At 40.3% G+C, this 23,619-nt stretch overlaps 1 protein-coding gene across 10 annotated transcripts in view; it reads right to left on the reverse strand.

Annotated features, from left to right (window-relative positions):
* The window catches only part of PLEKHA6 (pleckstrin homology domain containing A6), a 220,861-nt gene that overhangs the window by 126,334 nt on the left and 70,908 nt on the right, over nt 1-23,619 (reverse strand). For 2 of the 10 annotated variants that reach the window (XM_074222450.1, XM_074222448.1), the window contains exon 1: nt 7,331-9,770. The exons of the other annotated variants lie outside the window; for them this stretch is intronic. The gene's annotated coding sequence lies outside the window, so the exon portion shown is untranslated. Of the gene's footprint in view, nt 1-7,330; nt 9,771-23,619 lie in introns of those variants that run through there. 10 annotated transcript variants of the gene reach the window in all.

A 23,619-nucleotide genomic window follows, 5' to 3' on the forward strand; every position in this document is an offset into this window, starting at 1 on the left:
ACCCCGTTCCTATTGAAAAGAAGAAGTCATCTGACCCAGCATGCCTCCCCATCTGGGAACCCAGTAATCCAGGGCAGCGGGCCATGCTTCCCCGGCTAGAATCCACTTAATTTTCTCCTAAGCTGCTTTGCCCAATAAGCTGTTGTGTTCCCAGCGTGTCCAGTCCTGCTGTGGTCGACTTCTTCCAGGACTCCGGACACCATAAGTCTGTAGCTCTCTGCTCCCCTAGAGTCTGGTCTTGATCCATGTCCTTGAACCTGGAGGGCTTGACTAGACTCTTCTCTGGCTCTATTATAGAGGCCCTCCTCATCTCAGAGCCAAGGGGGAAAGAATGGAGTCAAAGAAAAGGCTCGGACTGGGGAAATCATTGCCTCTTGGTCTGCCAAGAGAAAGTTAATGCTACATTCATTCATTTATACATTTATTTGACACATATTTATTGAGAACTGCTGATCAAAGGACTAAACTGGACCCTGTGTAAAATACAAAGAGAAGAAAGCCGTGATCTCCTGGATTATATTCTGGTGGATTATATTCTAGTATTTAATGGTGTAAAACTGAATGACTAAGGGCCAGGGAAGAGGCAAACTACTTTAAGCTTTCAAGGAAAAAACAAATATTTACTGAGTGAGCTCTGAGTACAAGGTTCTAGAAGGGATCCTAGGTAACAATAACACCTTGAATTTCTATAGTCCTTTCCCCTTTTCAGAGCACTTCCAAGTGTGAGATAACACTGGGTCCTTCCAATACTTCTGTAAGGGGAGTAGAGCAGGTACTATTACAAGAGATGGTTACTGCCCCCTAAGGACTGAAAGACAGGAAATGCAGAGAAATGAAAAGCCCCCAAATCTAATTTTAACCCAAAATGGCATCCTCTCCTTCTCCTCCCAGTCACTCTCCTCACCTGCCCAGGGGAAAACTTAAATGAGTTGCAAGAAGGGAAGCTGGGCAAGAAGCCAAGGTCTGGATGATCCATCAAGATAGAGGCTATTCCCTACCAATGAATAATTGAGAGTTGGTTCTAGCTCATCCTAAATTCACAGCAAACCACCTTATGGTGGACTCCAGTCAGGGTCCTAACCTCAGGGGCCAAAGACTCTCTGAATCCCAAATCCCTACTTCTAACAAAAGAGGCGACTCTAGGGCTGGGAGAAAGGGTAGCAGATGAATAAATGAAGCAGTTAATACTCCCTCACACATTTTTCCCTCTCTTACAGCTTCTCAACAGGGAAGGAAGACCAAATCTCCCTGGCTTCTTATATCTTTAACAACAAAACCCTCCATCCTCCTTGTCTCTACTAATTCTGGTTCTCCCTTTATACTTCAGACAAGGTCCCTGGGTCCTAAAAAATTCAGATTCTAATGAAGAAGGAAGCAATGCAAGCAACTGTTCATACAAGATGAAGCCTTGGGTTATGTCTGGTTGAACAACAACAATACTCCACACTGGGAAATTGTGCAAGAAAGGAGAATTAGAGATTCATACAAAGCCCTGACCAACCCCTCTTCTTTCTCCGTGATCTTCTCTCTTCTCTGGCGGGAGTTCTTAACCTGTCACCTGTGTATTTGAATGGGGGAAAAAATCATCTCTATTTTCCACTAACATCTAATTGAAATCTAGCATTTTCTCCAATTATTTAATAATATATACTGAGAAGGCAAATCACTTAACCACTCTCAGTCTCAATTTCTTCATCTGTAAAGTGAACAAGATAATAGTACCTACTTCACAGGGTTATGTTGAGGATCAAATGAAAAACTCACAACTCAGTACTTGGTTTATAGTAGCTTTTATGTAATTTTTTTTAAAGGCAATGGGGTTAAGTGACTTGCCCAAGATCACACAGCTAGTTAATTATTAAGCGTCTGAGGCCAGGACTCAGGTCTTCTTGACCTTCTCAGTAATATTTTTAAATAATTGGAGAAAATGCATAATAATAATAACAATATTATACTGGCTTCCAAAGGAGTATGTAGCAGACACACACACACAAAAAGTAAAGAATCTCTGATCTAGGGCTTCCATTCTGCCCTTGAAATCCCAGGTTCCATTTAGTAGACCTAGTATGAGATGTTTCCCAAATAGAAGTTCTCAGAGTCCCATACTTTACTGACAGGTCCTGAGCAGACCTCTTCCTCTATGGGGGCAGGTTGATAGGCCTAATTGCTTAATTGCAGATTCCTATCTCTGATCCACAGAGACAGATGGGGCCAGAAGCTGGGACAGGCCTGGAGATACCTCAGGCTCCCGAGGACCAGAGTACACCTGGCTCTATCAACGTGAGACTTCATGGATCCTCCTCAAGGGCACAGGCAATCCAGGGTGGAAAAATACAAGAAAAATAACTCAAAGCCAATCTGAGGCAATTCTAAGAAGTCCATTTCTAAGAAGAGGTTAAAAAATCAGAACGACTCATGTCCTATTCTATCTTCTTCTTTGCTAGACCTGAAACTTCCACTATAACCTCAAACAAATCCTTTCTGGACAACAAAGTCCCAAACCAAGGGAGATCATGAATGAGGACTGCTGGCTGGAACCCTTTATTGACTAAGACTCACAGGAAACAATGCCATTATCTTTAATTATAAGCAGACTTTTCCCCTGCAGCACCACTGGGTGTGGGTGAGTTCTAACAACAGCATATTAAACCTAGAGTAGGTCAGGGGCAAGTAGAAAGGGGATAACCAGGTTTTGTGGAAGCTAGTTTGGCTAACTGTGGAAGTGCTCCCAATGATACTACTTGTCCCAGCCATACTCTTTGCCTCTAAGTCTTTGCAAACACTGTTTCCTATACCTGGAATGTTCTCCCTCCCTTACTATTGAATTAATGTTGATTGTTGTGGAGTTGTTTCAGTCTGGTCTGACTCTGTGACTTCATTTGGGGTTTTCTAAAGTGACTTGCCATTTTCTTCTCCACCCTTGAAACAACTCAAATGCCACTTCTTCCATGGTCTTCCCTGATTATGTTCCAGTTCCTATCTCCCATGCCTCATAGGCTCCTTAACTTCCATCCTGTAGGTAGATTGATTGCACAAAGTTGGTTGCAGATTGTCTTCCCCATTAGACTGTGAGCTCCCTTGAATTCAGGGTCTGTCTTTTGATCTTTCTTATCTCCCCCACTACTTAGCATGAGAACTAGTACATAGAAGACTGTTTATTAGCTGACTGACAATCATTTCATCTTGGAGTGTTTTTACCTGTCATTAACACAGAAAATTAAGAATTGAGTAGATTGATATTCAGAAAGCATCTTCCAACAAGCTAAGGAAGTCATTGTATCCAACTCAAGGAATAGGTTCAGAAAGGAAGGGGACTTGTCTCAAAATGTCTCTATTAATTGGTGCACTCAGAAACTCCAATACTGTGTAATGATAGGGGATTCCACCCAGAGCAAACAACTCCTCTAAACCAATAAGGCTCATTGACTCCAGGATGAAAGGAATAGGGTCTCAATTATATCACATTGTAATTGGACAATTAGATCCTGTAATTATTACTATATAGACATGAAGAGGAGGGGAAGAGGGCAGGCCAGGCAAATAGGTAGAAACTTGTTCTCTCCTCTACTAGTCTCTGTTTCTGTCTCTCTGTCTCTCTTTCTGTCTCTCTGTCTGTCTCTCTCTCTCTCTCACACACACACATACACACACACACACACACACAAACACACACACACACACACACACACACACACACACACACATAACGATGCAGGATTCCCCTAAGGCCTTTAGGTATGCACTTAACTACCCTCTTAGGCAAGTGGGATGAAAATTAAAGGTATTTATAACCTATGTAATGGGATCCTATTATATCTTTGGGGTTATGTATCTGTCTACAGAAGAGAGAGCTGGTGGTGAAGTGGATAGAGCCATGGGTAAGCCTGAAGTCAGAAAGATAAGATTCTAATTGTGTCTTGGACATTTATTACCTATGTGACCCTGGACAAATCACTTAACCACTCTCAGTCTCAATTTCTTCATCTGTAAAGTAAGCAAGATAATAGTATCTACTTCGCAGGATTATGTTGAGGATCAAATGAAAAACTCACAACTCAGTACTTGGTTTATAGTTGCTTTTATGTAAATTTTTTTAAAGGCAATGGGGTTAAGTGGCTTGCCCAAGGTCACACAGCTAAGTAATTATTAAGTGTCTGAGGCCAGAATTCAGTCCTCCTGGCTCCAGGGCCAGTGCTCTATCCACTGTGCCACCTAGCTGCCCTGGTATTATATAAATCTTTATCCCTTCCTTTTTTCCATGACATCTGATGCCTACAATATTATATTGTAGTATACTACAATTGAATTTTATATCAGGGACCCTGAGCATCACCACTTACTAAAGATGGGACCTGAGGCAAGTCACTTCTATTGTCTAGGTCTCAGCCTCATCTGTAAAATGGCAGAGGGAGAGGGAGGGAGGAGGAGTGTTAACCTTTTTTTGTATCAAGTCCTCTTTGGCAACTGTGCTAGGTAAAATCTATGAACTCCTCATTTTCAATGCATAAAATAAAACATATGGGTCTAGAAGGGAAACCAAAAGATTAGGGAAAAATAAAGATTTGTTTTTTTAATATCCTATCCAAGTTCACAGACCTCCTGAAATCTCTCCCTAGACTAGAAAGATGTCTCAAATCTTCTAAATCTTCTGTTCCTATACTCTGGTAACTACCCAGTTGGCCTGTGCTTATATAAGAGTGAGTGGGCTGTTATTTAGATGGTGATTATGTTGAAAGGGTTGGTAAGAATAGCCCCATTGACCCAGAGACTTTTTGAGTTGCTGAGGTGAGTCTTTAATTTTTCATCCAGAACTAAAGCCAATGTCCAATTGGTGGTAAGGATTCTGGAGAGAAAATTGCCATTCTGGATCAAACAGCCTTATATATAAAAAAGCTTAAAAAAAATTTTTTAAAAATCCCTAGAATTCCATTTGTGTTCTAGAATGTGTAGTAACAGGTAAAGGAAAAAGAGAGGAACTGGACATCAGTGCCCTGATATCTCAGTATGATGACTAAGGGCAATACCATAAAGCAGAAGAATTTGGGGCTTAGAGGCATCAAGTTAGAGAAAATGATTTTTCATTAACCTGATTTAAAGATTTCAAGGTAGAGGAATTTCTAAATCCAAGGCAAGGATCCCCTGGGTTAATTAAGAGAAGAATCTGGTTCCTTCCCCTTCTACACCTCAGCCTAAGGCAGTCCCTTACAGAACCACACAGTTTCTAGTGTCCGACCACCTATCCCCCAAATGAAAAGAAATGGGGATAGAGTGTATTAAATTTAATCAGAATAAAAAGAGAGAATGCTTACATAGTGATTTAAGGTTTACAAAGTGATATATAAATATATATATATGTACAGATCTAATATGTATGTATATATAAAATATATCCATGCATATACACATATATAAATCTAATTTAATTATATACATACATATAACCTCATTATATATATATATACCTCACATTTAATTCTTACAATGAACCTCCATCTTTACAGATGAGAAACTGAGACGGAGAGTGGTCAAATAACTTGCCCAAGGTCACACTGGTAAAGTATCTGAGGCAGGAACCAAATTCAGGTTTTTCTGACTCCACATCCAACTCTCCCTCGATAATTTACAAAGTACCCATCTGAAGAGAAAGTTGGGGCTGAGGTGACTTGTTTCTTTATATTGAGAGCCCCCAGCAGAAAATTTGATTGTATCCAAGGCTGTTTAACCCATTCCCCTGGAACAACCAACTGACATAACATTCACTCCTATGTTATCTCCCTCTTATATGCTGATCTCTACATTATCTGTGTGGGTTAGACAGAGCAAATATTGTAGTATTCTCATTTGACAGATAAGAAAACAGAAGCAAAAAGAGTTCAAATAGTTTGGCACAGAGAAAAGAGCATTGAGGGTGAAGTCAGGAAGACCTGAGTTCAAATTTGACTTCAGATACTTATTAGCTATGTGACCTTGGACAAGTCACTTAACTTCTCATCTGTAAAATAAGAATACTAATGACACCTACCTCCCATGATTAATGGGAGCCTCCAATGAGATAATAATAAAGTGCTCAGCTAGGGTATTGCACATAAGCTATGTAAATGTCAGCTATTATTATTATTATTACTGTTATACAGATAACTGTTGGCATATCTGGCCTGGAACCCAGGTCCCAAGCCCCAGTCCATTGTTCTTTCCACTACAACATACTACTTCCCAATAAAAGTTGCCTACCAGATAACATAGGAGTGAATGTCATGTCAGTTGATTGTTCCATGAGAATGAGCTAAACAGCCTTGGGTAAAATCAAATTTTCTGCTGGGGGCCCTCAAGGTGAAGAAGCAAGTCACCTCAGCCCCAACTTTCTCCTCAGATGGGTACTTTGTAATGAATCGAAGGAGAGTTGGATATGTAGTCAGGAAAACCTGAGCTAGTGGACCTGATGTTTAACAAATCAGGGTTAGAGGAAAGAGCAGCTAAATTTCCAGAAGCCCTCTCTGGACCTCGGAGCCCTACCTGCTGCATTTCTGTCCCAGTAGGCAAAGAGATATGGCAACAAGGGTACAAGGTGTCAGGAGGTCTCATACAAACGTCTCTGTCCCCTTCCCAGGGACTCACACAGAAGCCAGCTCCACCTTGGGCAAACAGTTCCAGTCAATCTGGACCACACCCTCCCTGGACCGTCCTCAGCCTAGTGCTGCCTACTGCTTCCTGGTGTTCCCAATCACCAAGCTTCATGGGAGAAGAGAGAAGGCCAGGCAGGGTGCCAGGGAGAGAGTGGCTCTGAAGGAGGGGATGGATGCAGAGACGTAGGGAAGGAAAGGGCAGAGAGATCTGGAGGGGAGTGATGGGAAGGGGGAGAAAAATTTCAAGAGAGGAAAAAGAAGAGAGCAAAAGAGAGAGAGGAGAGAAAGAAGAGAAAACAAAAGAAAGAAAAGAAAAAAGGAAGTAAGAAATCAGAAGGAGAGAGGTGGAAAGGGAGGAAGAGACAGAAATAAAAAAGGAGAAGAGAAATAAAGGGGGAAGAGACAAATCAAGAGAAGATAGAAATAAAGGAAGAAGAGACAGAAGTCAAAGAGGAGAAGACATAAATAAAGAAAAAAGAAACAGAAATTAAAGAGGAGAAGACAGACATCAAAGGGAGGGAAAGAAGTTGGGGGAGTTGGGAGAGGAAGTGGCCCACAAGCTTGATGGCATTGGAAGGCCAGCAGTACATGAATGGTATCATCTCATTAGTCAACAAGGTCTCCTCTCCTCCCCATTCCCCACAAACCAGACTGTTACCAAGCCTTCAGGGACCTCCAAACTTTCAGAGACTACAGTGCTTCCTTACCTGCCAGGGTGAACTACAGCACAGGTCGCTTGGCAGACACACCTCACATTCAACTTAATCCCCTTTTCCCCAGCCCTGCAGCCTGCTCCAGGAAAAGACAAGTGTAATAATCCACCTGGCTACTGAGGGATGGTGTTCCTAAGAGCAGGCAGGGCGGGGCTCGACTTTGGCACCAAATAACCAATCAGAGAAGCCAAGAGTATCCCTGCCCCTGGCCAGCCCTCTTGGGTTATGGGGTAGGAGAAAAAGGGTTAATGCTCTTTTAAAAAGTCATAAGAGCTTTTTCCATATTCATGTCCACGCTGAGCAGTCACAAGGATGGTAAAAGTATTTCTGCTCCTTGAACTCTACCCTGCTTCTGCTCCCTAACACCCATAGGACTCAAGTGACTCCTGGGCCAGATTACAGGTTACATACATCTGTATGATGAGAATAGCAATACTGGTTTTCCCTACTTCACAGGACTGTTGCAAGGAAAATGACTTGTTAACTTTAGAGGGCTAGAGAAATGTGAGTTTTTAAGTGTGGCAAACTTGGGTCTGGAGACCAAGAACCTGAAAAGTTCAACTCTGCTCTTTGCTCTGCATAGACCTTAGACAAATAAATTTGTCACCCAGGGTGTCAGGTCCCTAATCTATAAAATGAGGGGGTTGAACTCAATGACTTCTGAGATCCCCTTCAAGGTCTACTGTACAGTTATTTGTTATCTGTCTAAAGAGTGGATTGGACTAGATAACATGACAGCTCATCAACATCGAAGAGTCTAATAAAATGACAGTTGGCTTGAAATATAAAATGTAGCTTCCTGAGAATAAGGTAAAGGAGGTACTAAGTAATGTTAGAGCTAGTGCTATTCTCTGGGTGGTACAACAGAACCTGACCTCTGAACTAAGATGACCTGAGTTCAAATCTTCTCCCATTCCCTGTTCAAATCTCAAAACTTACCACCTTTCTGATTTTTAAATCCCTCTTGGTCTCAGTTTCTCATCTATTAAATGAAAGAGTTGGTGGACATCTTCTGATGAACATGGCTTCTGGGACCTCTATAAGCCTCCCCACCAATAAAATAAATAGAAATAATCCAAGCATCCCTCTCTAGCTCACCAGAATGATGGACCCATCTATGGAAGTAAAAAGGCTTTGACTTCTCTGGGAAGAAAATAAAAAACACCACCCCCATAAAACCAGAGATGTCATTACAGTAAATAGGGGCTACAGGCCACACCTAGTAGAGGTTTCTGTTAAGCTCTGAAGTGCAGGGATATGTGAGCCACACACCAACTCAAAGAATGAACCACACAAGCCCCCAGGACCTGGGCACCACGCCCAGGACAGCCAGAGGTCTCCCCAAGTTCCTCCCCCTCAATCATCTAACACTGGAGGAAAATTCAAACCGGCTGCATAAACAGAAGCAGGCTTCGGGTCATAGAGGGGTCCTGTCAGGAAGGGAGATCTGGCTCTGGGACCAGGAGTTTGTGTATCTACTCTAGTTTCTTCAACCCTCAGGCTCAGCAAGGGTAAGAGAGACAAGGGCTGCCATGCCACATTCCTCACCTCCCACCTCAGCCTTGTAGGCCCCATCTCCACCACTCTTCCTCTTCTCTCCTTTTCCTTCCCTTTCCTTTCTCCCAGAAAGAAACTGGCACAAAAGGGGTGGTAGGATTTTGAACTGGACATTAGCTTGGGGATCACAGAGCCCAGTTCCTTCATGTTATAGAAGAGAATGCCAAGATCATAAAGACATGAAGTGATTTGCTCAAGATCCCAACTGGTGTTGGACCCAGGTCTTCTGAAATATCCATTCCACTATACTATGACCATCTCTTTTAAGATATCTCCATAGAATGAGGACTAGAACTGAAGAATCCAATGGCCCTTAGTCCTAATCCTAAAAACACCTGAGAAAGATATGAGCTCAAAAAGGCCAAAGCCCCCTTCTGCATCCAGAGACATCTTGAGGCATTTTGAGCCATATCTGGGCACTGGACCCAGATGGCTCTGGAGGAGAAAGTGAGGATGGTGACTCAGCAGAGCACCCCTACCCCCCCAATCCAGTTTGTGTGTTTGTCATGGCATCTACCCCTGATGTTATGGTCCTTTTCAAGAACAAAGGACCAACAACAATACCTTACATTTACAAAGCCTTTTACAATCCTTCATAGTTTTCAATTCTCATTTGGGCCTAAAGGCAGCCAGGTGGTCCAGCTGATAGGGCACTGCCTGGACTCAGGAAGATGAGTCCAAACCCAGCCTCAGACATTTACTAGCTGTGTGACCTTGGTCCTTAACTTCTGTTTGCCTCAGTTTTCTCAAATGTGAAATGAGGACAATATTAGCACCTATCTTTCAGGGTGGTTGTAAGGATCAAAAAATACCTGCTTCCTTGCTTCTTGGCTTCCTAGTTTCCTTCTGCCCTCCCTCCCTGCCTTCCTTTCTTCCTTCTCTGTCTCTCCTTCCTTTCCTTCCTTCCTTCCTTCCTTCTTTTCCTTCCTTCCCTTCCTTCCTTTCTTATCTTTCCATCCTTCTTGCCTTCCTCCTTTTCCTTTCCTCCTTTCGTTTTTTTATTAAAGATTTTATTTATTTTGAGTTTTACAATTTTCCCCCATCTTACTTCCCTCCCCCACCCACCCCCACAGAAAACGATTTGTCAGTCTCTTCCTTTCCTTTTTTCCTTTATTTCTTCCTCCTTCCTTCTTTCCTGCCTCCTTTCCTTCTTTCCTCCTCAAAACATACCTTGGCTTTTATATTTGTTTTCCTAGTGCTTAGTGCATAAGGATAGGACTAGGTCCTGTAATTTCATTCATTAAAGAGAACTTCCAGGTAAGGAAACTCCCTCTAACAAAGCAGATTAGCACCTTCCTCTGCCATCCATCATATTAGAGAGTTCCTTGGGCACTGAGAGGCTAAGTGATCCCACTGCCAGTTTGGGCAAAAAGGAAGACTTAAATCTAGGTCCCCTTGAATTTAAGACCAGTTTTCTACTCACTACTCCAACAGATGCTGCTCTTGGTACATGACTGGTGCCTAAAAAATGCTTTTTATTTAGTCATCTCTATTTTACAGGTATGGAAACTGAGATTCGGTTAATGCAAAGATTAGAAAGACTCCATGATAGATATTGAGATATGAGAGAGTGAGAGTGAGAGTAAGACAGAAAGAAAGCTCAAAAATGGTAGTCAGATTTCTAATCTAGACAGCTGGTAGAACTGTGGTGCTTTAAACAAACAGGAAACCAGGAAGAATGGCAAATGTGCAGGAGAATCTTATTTTGAAATTGTATTTGAAGTTTCAGGGAGACATGCTAGAGATGTCCAGCAAGCAGGTAGAAATCTGAAATTTAAAATCAAGGGAGAAATCAAATTAAATATTGTATATTGGGAACAGTCAAGTGGTACAGTAGATAGGTTTACTAGAGCTGAAGTCAGTAAGAATCATTTTCCTGAGTTGAATTTCAGACTAACTATGCAAGTCACTTAACCTCATTTACCTCAGTTTCCTCATCTGTAAAAAGGAAATGGCAACTTCTCTATCTTTGCCAAGAAAATCCCAAATGGATCATGAAGAGTCAGACATGACTGAAAAATGACACAACAACAACAAAAACATTGCATTAATAGTATAAGGACCCCTTTGAAGTCAGCAGGATATAGATAGATAGATAGATAGATAGATAGATAGATAGATAGATAGACAGATCTACAGACAGACAGATGGATCTATGGATGGATATAAATAATATTTTCTTTTCCCCCAATTAGATATAAAAATAATTTTAACATAATTTTGTAAAAAAAAAGTCATTCCAAATTCTCTTCTCCCTCCCTGAGTTTGTAAATAATTTGATACAGGTTATATATATGTAGTCATGCAAATCATATTTCCATATTAGTCATGTTGTGAAAGAAAACACAAACCAAACCCCCCCCACAAAAAATAAAGTGAAAAATAGTATGTTTCAATCTGCCAGATCCTTTGACTAAAAAATCCAATAATGATACTATCTGACAACAATAATAATAGTAGCAAGCATTTATTTAGACCTTTAAAATCTATATAAATGCATATATTATCTAATGTGAGTCTCACAATAATCCTCTAAGAAAAGTGTCATTTTTAATCCCCATTTTACAGATGAGAAAACTGAGGTAGAGAGGTTAAGTTACTTGCCCAGAGTCTCATAGCTAGTAAGTGTTTAAGGCAGAATTCAAAGTTGTTTGTCTTCCTTACTCCAAGGCAACACTCTATCCAGAGCTTACTGCCTCCCTGAAAGTCTGAGAACAAAGATGTAGAAGACAGGCTCCTTCTTGAGGGCAGAAGGAAGAATATGAATTAATGAAGTGAATCTAGCTGTGGATATAGAACCACAAAGCCTGGATCTGCATCACATCTCTGTGACCTTGCAAATCACTGACTCCTCCAGGCCTCCATTTTTCTCATCTGTAAAATAAGGACTCTGAACAAGATGATGTTTGAGGTTCCTTCCAAACTCTGTTTGCCTCAATTCCCTCAATTGTAAAATGAGGATTATAATAATACTTGCCTCTTAGGGTTGTTCTGAGAATGAATGATATATTATTTAGTATTTGACACATAGGAGAACACTTAAGAAAGGGTTTGGAGTCAGTAAGATTCATCTTCATGAATTCAAATCTGGCCATAGACACAACTGTAACCCTGGACAAGTCACTTAAATCTGTTTGCCACAATTCCTCATCTGTAAAATGGTCTGGAAAAGGATATAGCAAACTACTTCAGTATCCTTGTCAAGAAAACAAAAGGAGTTTATTTTTTTAAATTCCATGATCAAAACGAAGAAATAAAAATTCTATCAAGTAACACCTTGAAATATTTAGAGACTTAAAACAACCCTAAATGACAAAAAGTAAAATCACTGAAAATTTTAAAAAATAAGAAAACTCATCGTTGGAGATGTGGGAAGACAGACCACAATTCATTGCAGGTGAAGAAGTGAAGTGGTTTAATTCTCCTGGAAAATAATTAAGAATTATGCAAGAAAAATTACTGGACTATTCATGACCTTTAACCCAGAAATTCCACTATTAGGGATCTACCCCAAGGAGGTTAACAGAAAAAGACCCATAAGGACAAAAAGGATCATAACAAAGAGCTAGAAACAAACCCTATACCGAATAATTGGGGAGTTGTTTAAAGAAATTATGACATATGCATGCAATGGAATATTACTGCTCCTTAAGAAATGATAACTATGAAGAATTCAGAGAAACATGGAAAGACTTGGGTGAAATGCTACTGAGTGAAGAAATCAGAGCCAAAAGAACAAAATACACAGAGAAAATACAATGTAAACAGAGGCCACCAAACTCTTCAAATGCCAAGGTCAATGTTGGGAACATATCTATGTTAAAGGAGACCTCTCTCCTTTCTGTTTACAATGCACTAGATGACTCTTTCCCTCCCCCCACCTTCTTTGGGAAATGTACTTTGTAAGAGGGTTGTTTGAAAGCGTCTGTTACATCTTAACAAAATCCAATATTTAAAAAAAAATAAGTTCTATTGTCTTCTGATCCTCTGAACCAGTGAAGGGTACCTGAGAAAGATCATCAAAATGGCAGGAGGCTAGAACAGTGGCCTTCCAGGTACAGAAGGAGGGACTATCAGGAGGACTCAAAGCCATGGACATCCAAACTTTTAACTCTTCTGGGCAACATCGTCCAATAAAAACTTGTCATGGGCTACATATAGAATTTGATATTTATTTATGACTACAGTGTAACCCATATTAGCAATGAGATAATAAAATGTAATAAAGTATGACTTTGAGGACTGCAGGTGGCCTGCAGGCTGTGGGTGGGTCACACCTGCTCTAAAGAGATGATCATCAGTTTCAAATGCTATAAGAGGATGAGAACTGAGGAAAGATCATAGTGCTAATTAATATCACCTATTTATTTGGAAATTTAAGATTTAGAAGAGAGAAAGTATGGCATAGTAAAAAGAGTCAGGAAGAGCTGACTTCAAGACCTGCCACACACATATAATGGTTGTGATGGAGCAAGTCATTTAACTTTCCCTTGATCCCAACATTTCCCCATCTGTAAAATGAGTGGGGTCAGACTATATGGGTCATGAGATCCCTTTCAACCCTAGGTCTAGGTTTCTATGCCCCCGGATTTAAGTTTTCAGTGTCCTGAGACAATTCTGTAAGTCTGTTACAAAGCCAATGCCGACTTGAATTATTAGTAGAGGGAATTTCCATACCTTATGCCAATAAATTGGGCATATAGGTGACTAAGTGGATAGAGTTTCAGGCCTGGAGTCAGGAGGACCTGAGTTCAAATTGGACCTCCATCACTTAATAATTGCCTAGTTGTGTGACCTTGGGCAAGTCATTTAACCCCATTGCCTTATATAAATAAAATTTTTAAAAAGCTGGAAAAGTCAATGAAAATCACTCCAATATCTTTTCAAAGAAAATCTCAAATGGGGCCATGAAGAGTTGGATGTGACTGAAGAACAAGATTGTCTTTTCTAATCCTCTTCCCACTCCCTACCTCCAACTGCCAAAAGAAATCAATTGAAAAACTGGCTTCACAAGTCATCAATTCATCATTTATTAATTATCTATGTCTGAGGCAATAAAAATTCCAAGACAAAAGTCCCCAACTTACATTCTTTCATTTTTAAACCATTTCACACTTTTAAAAATTAACTTTTTTCAGTTAACAAAAATTAATCTCTCTCCCACCCTCTCCACTACTGAAAAACAAAACTTTCACAACAAATATGGTCAAGCAAAACATATTCCTGCATTATCAATGTCCAAAAACTTGAAAATGTTTACATTCTCTACAGGAAAATAATAATACACATTTATATGGATGTAAAATAAGTAAATTATTTGGGGTGAAGGCAGCAAGGGGATCAGGACAAGCTTCCTATAGAAAGTGGTTTTTGAGCTGTGTTTCAAAGAAAAGAAGGGATTCTAAGAACTCAAGGGGATGAAGGAGGGCATTTCAACACTGGAGGACATTCCATGTAAAAGGTACAGGGACAGGTGAGGGGTCACATGCGTCCTGTGGAAGAGAGATGCATTATGATAGTTTGAGGGGATGTAGAGTCTAGGGAAGGTTTTTTTTTTTTCAAGGAGAGAGGAGACTAGGGGGTGTTTGTAGTCAGTAATGAAAATACCAGTAGATAGAGGTTAAAAATTATAGAGAGGGATGCTTTAAAAAGAGGGAATGGGGTGTATAGTCACATCTGACCCTTGGCAATTACATTCCCCAAACACAGACAGCCTGGGGAAGGAGCAATGCAAACTGGGAGCCAGACCACTAATATATCATGAATCCATGAGAATGGACTCATTAGAGAAAGCCTTGACAAGATCAGTCCCTCCTGGAAGCAGACCCTTTCCTCTGTTCTTTTTTCTCTTTTCTCAGCTTCCCTGAAGTTAATCATCTGTCTCTGTAATATTCATTCCAACCCGGGCTGAGAAGGGATAGGAGACAGAAAGGCCCAGGAAGAGAGTATTTAGTTTGGGACTCTGCCCATCTGGATGGTCAAACTCAGTAAATCTTTGGCTGCTAAGGACAGATCCCCTGAGCTAGTGCCCCATTCTCTTCTCCAGAAGAGGGAGGATCTGCTAAAAGGGCTCAGGATTAAGGGAATGGGCATCCTAGAAAACCTGAAGAACTTCCCCCCACCACCACCCACTTCAAACAAATCCAAATGAGTGAGGTCACTCTAGGCAGCTGTTTTGGGCTTCCTGCTATTTTCCAAGGCAATTGGATTGAGGGGAACTGGACATGGAAGGGGAAAGCCAAGCAGCCCCTGCTCTGGGACTTGTGGTGCCAGAGACAGGATGCCAGCCTTTCCCAGCAGGGACAAAAGTGACCCTGGGAGAAGGCAGATACACAGAGACATGTTATTTCCACCTACCCCTGTTCTCATTTCATGAGTTCCCTGAACTGCAGAAAGGATGTCAGATGATCAAGGAGAGGACAAAGAGTGGGGCAGGGATAAGAGAGGGATGTAAATAAATTAACATTTTTTACTTAAAAATCATAGAAAATCAGAACTTGAAGAATCTTTGGAGATCACTTAATTTTCTTTCCCCCTGTCCTCCATTTTACAGATGAAGAAACTGAGACCCAGAAAAGTAAATTAACAATGGCAAAGTCACACAGTTAATTGCAGCAGTATTGGGACTAGAATTCTGACTCCTGACTCCCAAGTTATCTTTCCACCATACCACATGGCCATTTCCTCCTTCAACATATCCTGGATTTTTTGTTGTTCAGTCATTGCAGTTGTTTCCAACTCTTTATGACTACATTTGAGGTTTTCTTTGCATAGATACTGGAGTGCTTGACCATTTCCTTTACAGTTAAGAAAACTGAGGCAGAGTCAAGTGACCTGCCCAGGGTCCAACAACTAGTGTCTGAGATCAGATTTAAACTCACATCCTCCTAGAGTACTATCCACTGTTCCACCTAGCTTCTCGGATGCAGTGGATAGAGTTCTGGAACTGAAGTTAGGAAGACCTAGGTTCAATTCTGACCTCAGACTTAAATCAATTATGTGACTCTGTTCACAAACTTTATCAAGTATTTTTTTCTTTTTTTCTTTCTTAATAAGAGGTTATTTAATTTCTCAGGGCTTTTAACCAGTAGGCTCAAACTCAAACAGAAAAGAGATCCCTCAATATGTACATAAGGATCCCTAATGGGCTCTATATTGACTTAGTTTAAAAATATGCTATCTTTGTTTGATTACATTTTTATTAATTTTGTTAAATATTTCCCAATTTCATTTGAATCTGGTTCTGGCACATATGTGGTATGTTTTATATCTCTGCTCTAGACAATTCATATAAGTTGCACAAAAACTGCTTATCTGTATTTGGTAAAGAGAATTTGGAATTCCCTAGAGCAATAAAACCCATATGTCCAGTCCCCAGGCCCAGGAAATTTAATGCAGTAGTTGATAGGACTAGAACCCAGCTGTCTCTCTTTATATATGAATCCCATTATACTGGGGTGCATGTACATATGTATCATGTATGTGTGTCAATCCTCAGGGATACCTCATATGACTTCCCCACCCCATCCGAGACAACTCGACAAAAACAGGCATCCTAGGCTATGCCCAGGAGCAAGATCACAAACATTGGCCATCATCTGAGATGAGGAAAAAACAAAAACAAAAATCCTTCGTCCCAGCAGGCACTGCGCTGGGGGTGACAGATGAGAGCAAGCTGGGCCAGATTGAGCTCCCTTTAAGATCCTTGGACAAAGCGTGCCTGGTGGGAGGCTTTCTGTTTTACATGCCAGTGATCCATCCGAAGTTCTCCATCCATAGTCCTCGCCTACAGGACCAGAAAAGTGAAGAGAAAGAGGGGAGGAGCCCAGTAGCCCTAAAGAATTCCAAAGAAGCTCATCTTTCTCTCTTCAGTTTCTCAAGCTTTTCAATCTGAAGAAAGGAAACATTAATGAGAATTCCTACCTCCTTTGAAGTTGGCAGTTCACCACTATAGATTGGTAGCCAGGCAAGGATGCAAGCTTCTTCAGGCTGGGGGGATGGGAAGGGACTTCATGCAGAACCAACCTTGGGAGGGTGTTAAAACAAGGAGGCAGGGGGCGGCTAGGTGGCGTAGTGCATAAAGCACCGGCCTTGGAGTCAGGAGTACCTGGGTTCAAATCTGGTCTCAGACACTTAAAGATTACCTAGCTGTGTGGCTTTAGGCAAGACACTTAACCCCATTGCCTTGCAAAAACCTTAAAAAAAAAAAAAAAGGTAAAAAAAAAAAAAAAAACAAGGAGGCAGGAGATCCAGACCTAACTAAGAGACTCTGGGCTTTCCTGGATAGATCAAGAAAGCTAGAATGTATTGAGGTAAAAAGGAAGGGGTCAGGGAGGAAAAGAAGGGGATGGTGCAAGGGAAAACAAAACTAACTGGCTATCAGAACTAATTTACAAAGAAATACACAGAAATGTTTAAGGTCAAAGGCTGGAAATCTTCTGGTCCACTTAGAGAGACAGAGAGCTGTCTGTGTATCTGGAAAACTACCTGGCTGAGTTCAGATTGGAGAGGAAGATAGGGGGTCTCCCCACCGTGCCCAGGGGAAGACAGACTGGTTTAGCACACACAATAGTTGGCCCATAGTTAATCCTTAATAATGTTTGTTGACTAAGCAAGGTAATAACTTGTTGATGAGACTTTCAGTTGTGTCTGACTCTACCTGACCCCATTTGAGGTTTCTTTGGCAAGGATCCTAGAGTGGTTTGCCATTTCCTTCTCCAGCTCATTTTATAAATGAGAAAACTGAGGCAGAAAATGGTTAAGTGACTTGCTCAGAGTTGGTTCTACCTAGCTGCCTTAGGTTCTATATAAATATTTGGCATTATTAGTATTAGTATTTCAAGCATTTATTAAGTACATTAAATACTAGAAATCCTGCTTAAGCCTTGGAGAGATATGGAATGATATAATCAGTTGGAAAGGATTACAAAAGGATTTTCTGATTCCTTACAGAAAGCATGAGTCTCTCCTACAGTAAACTAAAAAAGTGGACATTTAAACTTTACCCACAGGGCAAGTAGATGATACAGTGGATACAAATGCAGGGCCTGGTATCAGGAACAGCTGAGTTCAAATATGGCCATGTGACCCTGGGCAAGGCCCTTAACCCTGCTTGTCTCAGTTTCCTCATCTGTAAAATAAGCCGGAAAAGAAAATGGCAAACCACTTCAGTATCTTTCCCAAGAAAACTCCAATTGGGGTCAGAAGAAGAGTTGGATATGACTGAAAATAACTGAACAACAACAAATCTATCTAAACACAGAATCAGAGAATTCATTATCCTGACAGGCAGAGGCAGTCCAGTTCTCCCTGGAATCACATCTGGTTGAAAGTTGGTTGAAAATTCTTCCGAACATCAAGCTAAAACATCCCTTTTTATGGTTTCCATCCATTGGTCCTAATTCTGTCCCCTAGGAGTCAAATAGCTGGTCTAATCCTGCTTTTGTATAACAGCTCTTCAAATGCTTGAAGACAAAATTTCCATCTATTCCCCCCCACACATATACCCCAATATTTCTCTTCTTAGGACTGAGCATCCCCAGGTCCTTCCATTATTCATCCCATGACAGGATTTCAGATTTCTTCCCCATCCTAATTACCTCTCTCTGGTCATTCACTGGCTAGTCATTATCCCTCCTAAAATGCAGTTCCTAGAACTGGCCACAACAGTCTAATATATTCAAGACAAAGAGAAGCAGGACCTCCTTTGTTCTGAATACTGTGTTTCTATGAAGGTCTAAGATTGAATTCATGTTTTATACAAAAATAAAGAGTGGAACCACTACCTTTTCACTTAGTTTAAAGCCTAGAAGAGGAAAGATAAATACATAGATAACTCTAAGACAAAGAAATATATTTGGTACTGCCAGAAAGTGGATGCAAAAAATTGCTTACTTCTAAATGAACTTAGAGCATGGATCTCATTTCAGATTAAGGAGAATCAAGAAAGACTTCAAGGCAGAGATGGCACCTCAGATAAGCTTTGAGGCTTGGGCAGTCAGAGATAGATATGATAGGAACTAAAGTTTCTGTCATCTGACTGAGCTAACTTTTCCCTAAAAAGGCAGGGAATCTGTCGCTGAAACTCAACGGGTCCCAAGGACTAGAATTCAAGCTATAGACAGCTTCCCAAGGATTAGGTGTATAAGGAGTCAGCACCCTCATTCAGTTGTCCCATTACTGAGAGGGTTAACATATTTTTCTGACCACTCTCCATCTAGAGCCAAGGAAGATTGCATTTTCCTGAACTGGGCTGTATTTGTTGGGATTTGTTTGTTATTGTTGTTGTTGTTATATGTGGGATAGTCTATGGATGTCTCATTTTGTTCCATTTCTTTTAGACCTGACTTTCTAGTCAAGTCTAAAACATGGGGTAATAACAGGCTTTTTCTAACAGAGGGGAAGGAGAAAGGAGATGGCAGGATCTGGTCACACCTAAGACTAGTTCTGGTAATATTCAAGAAATACTATCCCATTGGCAATTTTCAAAGACAAATCTCCTCCCCAACATGCCAAAGGTATGTGCGTGAGCCTGGAGGTGAGAAGTAGGGAGAAGTCAGGAGAGTAAGATTATCAGGTAAAAGTCTCCCAATCTTCCCAACCTCCAAGCTCCAATTCACTTTCTCTCCACCCATAGGACAGATTGGATTGATAACATAAGGAACTAACCAACAAAGTGGAGAGAAAAAGCAATTTACATAAAGATACCTATAGCAAACAGTGTGACTCATAAAGTGGAAAAACTAGAAATCATCCAAATGTCCAATAGTAGAGAAATGGCTACACAATACATAGCATATAAACAGTTTTGCATACAACAATCCTATGAAAAATGATAACTACATTGACTATGCTTAAGAAATGTTTCTCCCATTGCACCTCTGGGCAAAGTGGGATTGGGAGACAGAAACAACACAATGAAAAAAATCCATCAGAAGCATGGATACACTCATGGCAATGTTGTTAAAAAATATCTCCATGGCAACTGAAGCAAAAAAAATGGTGAGAAATATGGAACCATAAAAATAACTAGTCTCCTTTTAATTGACTTCTTTGTAGGCAAAGATGATTAAGCGTGAAATTAAAACAATAATGACCCAGACATCCCCTTGAACCCTCAGTAATCCTGAACTCAAGGGGACTGGAGGAGGCAGCATCCTCAAGATTCTAACATAATCTATTGTCCCCTAGGGAATGCAGGCAAGGTCCCAAGCAAGAGCAGAAAGGATGAAAGAGTTCCCTGCTGGGGGGAAAGGGACCCGGCTAAGGATGGTGGGGAGGGGGGAGGGGGGAGCAGCAGCCACCCAGCAGGGAGAAGGATGTTAGGAAACAAACCCACAGTGTTTGCTGACATGGTAGGGGGGAGATAGACTCACACAAAAGCCACCCATTATCCTGTAATTATTGTCTCTCTTCTGCCTGCAATTAACGCCTGTCTGAGAGGCGGCTGTTGGGGTAAATAATGTTCGCAGGCATTAGAGTCAATCAACCAGCTGAAGCGCCAATAAACGTGCCCACTGCAGAGAGGCTCTTAGGGTCCCAGCTGGTAGCTAGGAGGGAGTGCAGGACAGAAAGAGCCCTGGGCAGAGGGTAGTAGTGCTCCCAGGACCAGCCTAAACTCCTGCCCTTATCAGAGCAACAGTCTTACTCAGAGAAAACAGAATTGAGGATGGCAGAGGCCAGGGACCTCAGGGACCTAGCTACTTCTCTTTCTAGTGCCAAAGTGGAGTGGGATGTTTAATATATGTAGATATGTGTAGGTGTCTGCAGATAGAGACACCCACATCATATATATATATATATATATATATGTATATGTATATATGTATGTATAGATATAGTATATAGGTATGTTTGTATATCCTATATATCTTTCTCCTCTCTCTCTCCCCTAAATATTCTATACATGTCTAACTCTTTCTCTTTCTAATGCCAAAGTGGAGTGGGGTGTTTTATATATGTAGATATGTGTGTCTACAAATAGACAGACTACATCATAAATATATATATATACATAGATATAGTGTGTATGTATGTTATGTCTGTATATTCTATCTCTATCTCTTTATCATCTAAAACCTATATTTGTGCCCTATATATATAGCCTATGCATATGCCCTATATATCCCATACATGTCTAGCTATTTCTCTGTCTGGTGATGTGGAGTGGTGTGTTTGATATATGTAGATATGTGTAGATGTCTACAGATATACTCACATCCATTATACATATATTGTGTATATGTATGTGTAAATGTATGTATTATATATGTGTACCCCATATCTATTTTATATTCTTATATATAGCCTTTATGTGTGTCATATATATCCAATAGGTGTCTATTTCTTTTTCTAGTGACAAAATGGAATGGAGTACTTGATATATGTAGATATGTGTATCTACAAATAGAGACATGTGTCACATATTCACACATATACATATATGTGTGTGTCCTATATCTATCAAATAAATTCTCTCTATATATGGATCTCATATGTATATCTTATGCGTATCCAGTTATTTCTCTTTCTAGTACCAAAATGGGATATTTGTTATTTGTAGATATGTGTATGTATCTACAAATATACATACACACACAATCCAATACATATATGTGTTTTCATGTATATATGTATGTTGTGTGCAGTATGTTTATATTTTTATATACCCTCTATGTGTATCCTATATGTATATGGCTAACTTTCTTTCTAGTGCCAAAGTGGAGTAGCATGTTTGATATAGAGATGTATATGTGTCTACAGACATAGACATATACATGCTAAATATGTACATGTAAATGTACATGCATCTAGGATATCTATGTAAATATAAGTGTCCTGTATATGTGTGTATATATATATATATATTCCATGTGAGTGTTATATGTGTGTATCTTATATCTATCTAGTATACATGGCATATGTATATCCTATATACACATATACATACATACATAATAGATATGAATAAAGAGATAGATATAGATATATGGAATGGGAAAGGGAAACTCTTCCCCTGGGATTATGGGTGGGGGTAGCCCTGTGTCTCTGTGGGGGATTAAGAGATGGGAAGTGAGTGGGAGGATGATGCCTTCAGAATACTGCCACCTTTATAGAGATATTAGAAGAAAGAAACAGCAGGATCCAGAATAGTGGGAGGTAAATATGAGCAAGAGGAACATCAAGGAGAAATAGAAACAGCAACTGCAAGGGTTGGTCGGGCTGCAGCATTGACTGTTTTTCTCCAGCAGCAGATCACAGCTCTGGGAGAGGAGCCAGTGCCAGAGATAGCAAAAATAACTGTCCCACCACCAGAGCAAGAAAGGCTGGTAAATATCCAGTAGGAGCCACCCAAGCTCCTGCCCCCAGAAAGAAGGAAAAGAGGAAATGTCTAATAGTCTTTCGGCTCCAAATTCAGACCCTGGTGACTCATAAAAGTCAAACAGACCCTGTCCCTCTGGGCCACAGACTGCATGAAGGGATGTCCAGCTTGCATAGCACGTGATTCTGTAAGTCTTTGACAGAAGGGAACCATGGCTGGCAGAGAAATTTTCATACCAGGGACATCAAATCATAATATTTTAAAGCTAGAAAATAAGAGTTTGGAGCTATTCTATTAAAAAAAAATTTACAGATTAAAAAAAGATACATAGAGATAAAGTTACTTGCCACAAGATTTCCCTTGGGCAATATTTATCACAGATTGAGGACTAGAATCCAGATCTCTTGACCCCACAGTCCAGTGTTCTTTCCAATTTGCTGTGTTATTGCTATTTTTAATTTTATTAATGTATTTTGGTTTTATATCACCTTGATTTTTGAATATAGCACTTTCCCTCATAACTAGCAAGTCATCCCATGTACCAAAGAAGAAAAAGACAAATAGAAAAGAAAGGAGTACTTCTGACTTCCTTGGCTTCTTTAGGTTCCACCTAAAATCCTGCCTTACAGGAAAATTTTCCCTATTTCTCTTAATTCTAGTGCCTTCCCTCTGTTAATTGCTTCCCATTTATCCTGTATAGAGATTACTTTTAATATATTTGTTTTTATATGTTCTCTCCTCCATTAGATTGTAAGCATTCTGAGGACAGAAATTATCTTTTGACCTTTTATATTCTCAGTGCTGAACATCAGATGATGACAATGATGATGATGATGATGATGATGATGATGATGATGATGATGATGATGAATGTGATGTTTGTCCTTCATTCTGGAAGACCATGACATCTGGGATGTGATGCCATGACATGCAAGGGAATTGGATTTGAGTGGAGGAGAATACCATGCCAAGTCACCAGCCTCGCTTTCTCCTCCAGAGTCATCTGGGTCCTCTGGCCAGATATAGATCAAGAAAACCGGAGATGACCCTGGATGCAATGGAAGACCTTAGCCTTTCAAAAACTAGGTCTTTCCCAGGTCACAATTTGACTGAGACAATGCCCATTCAGTTATTGAGATTAGTTAAGAGAGATGAAAAGAAGCCCCAAGAATGACCACTTCCAAAAAATTAAAATTAAAATTTAGTTGGAAGAATGAGACTCTCAGAGTTTCTCAGAGATCAACTCTTATCAAGTAATCAACAAGCATTTATTAAACACTTAAAGAAATAATCCCTGCTTTCTAAGGTGCTTATATTCTGCCTTGGGAAACATATGTATACATAAGCAAATACACAATAAATGCTTTTTTAAAAGACAGTTAAGTAACAGGTAATTAGGGGAGGA

This window comes from Macrotis lagotis, chromosome 2 (assembly GCF_037893015.1).
Source record: "Macrotis lagotis isolate mMagLag1 chromosome 2, bilby.v1.9.chrom.fasta, whole genome shotgun sequence".
NCBI lineage: Eukaryota > Metazoa > Chordata > Mammalia > Peramelemorphia > Peramelidae > Macrotis > Macrotis lagotis.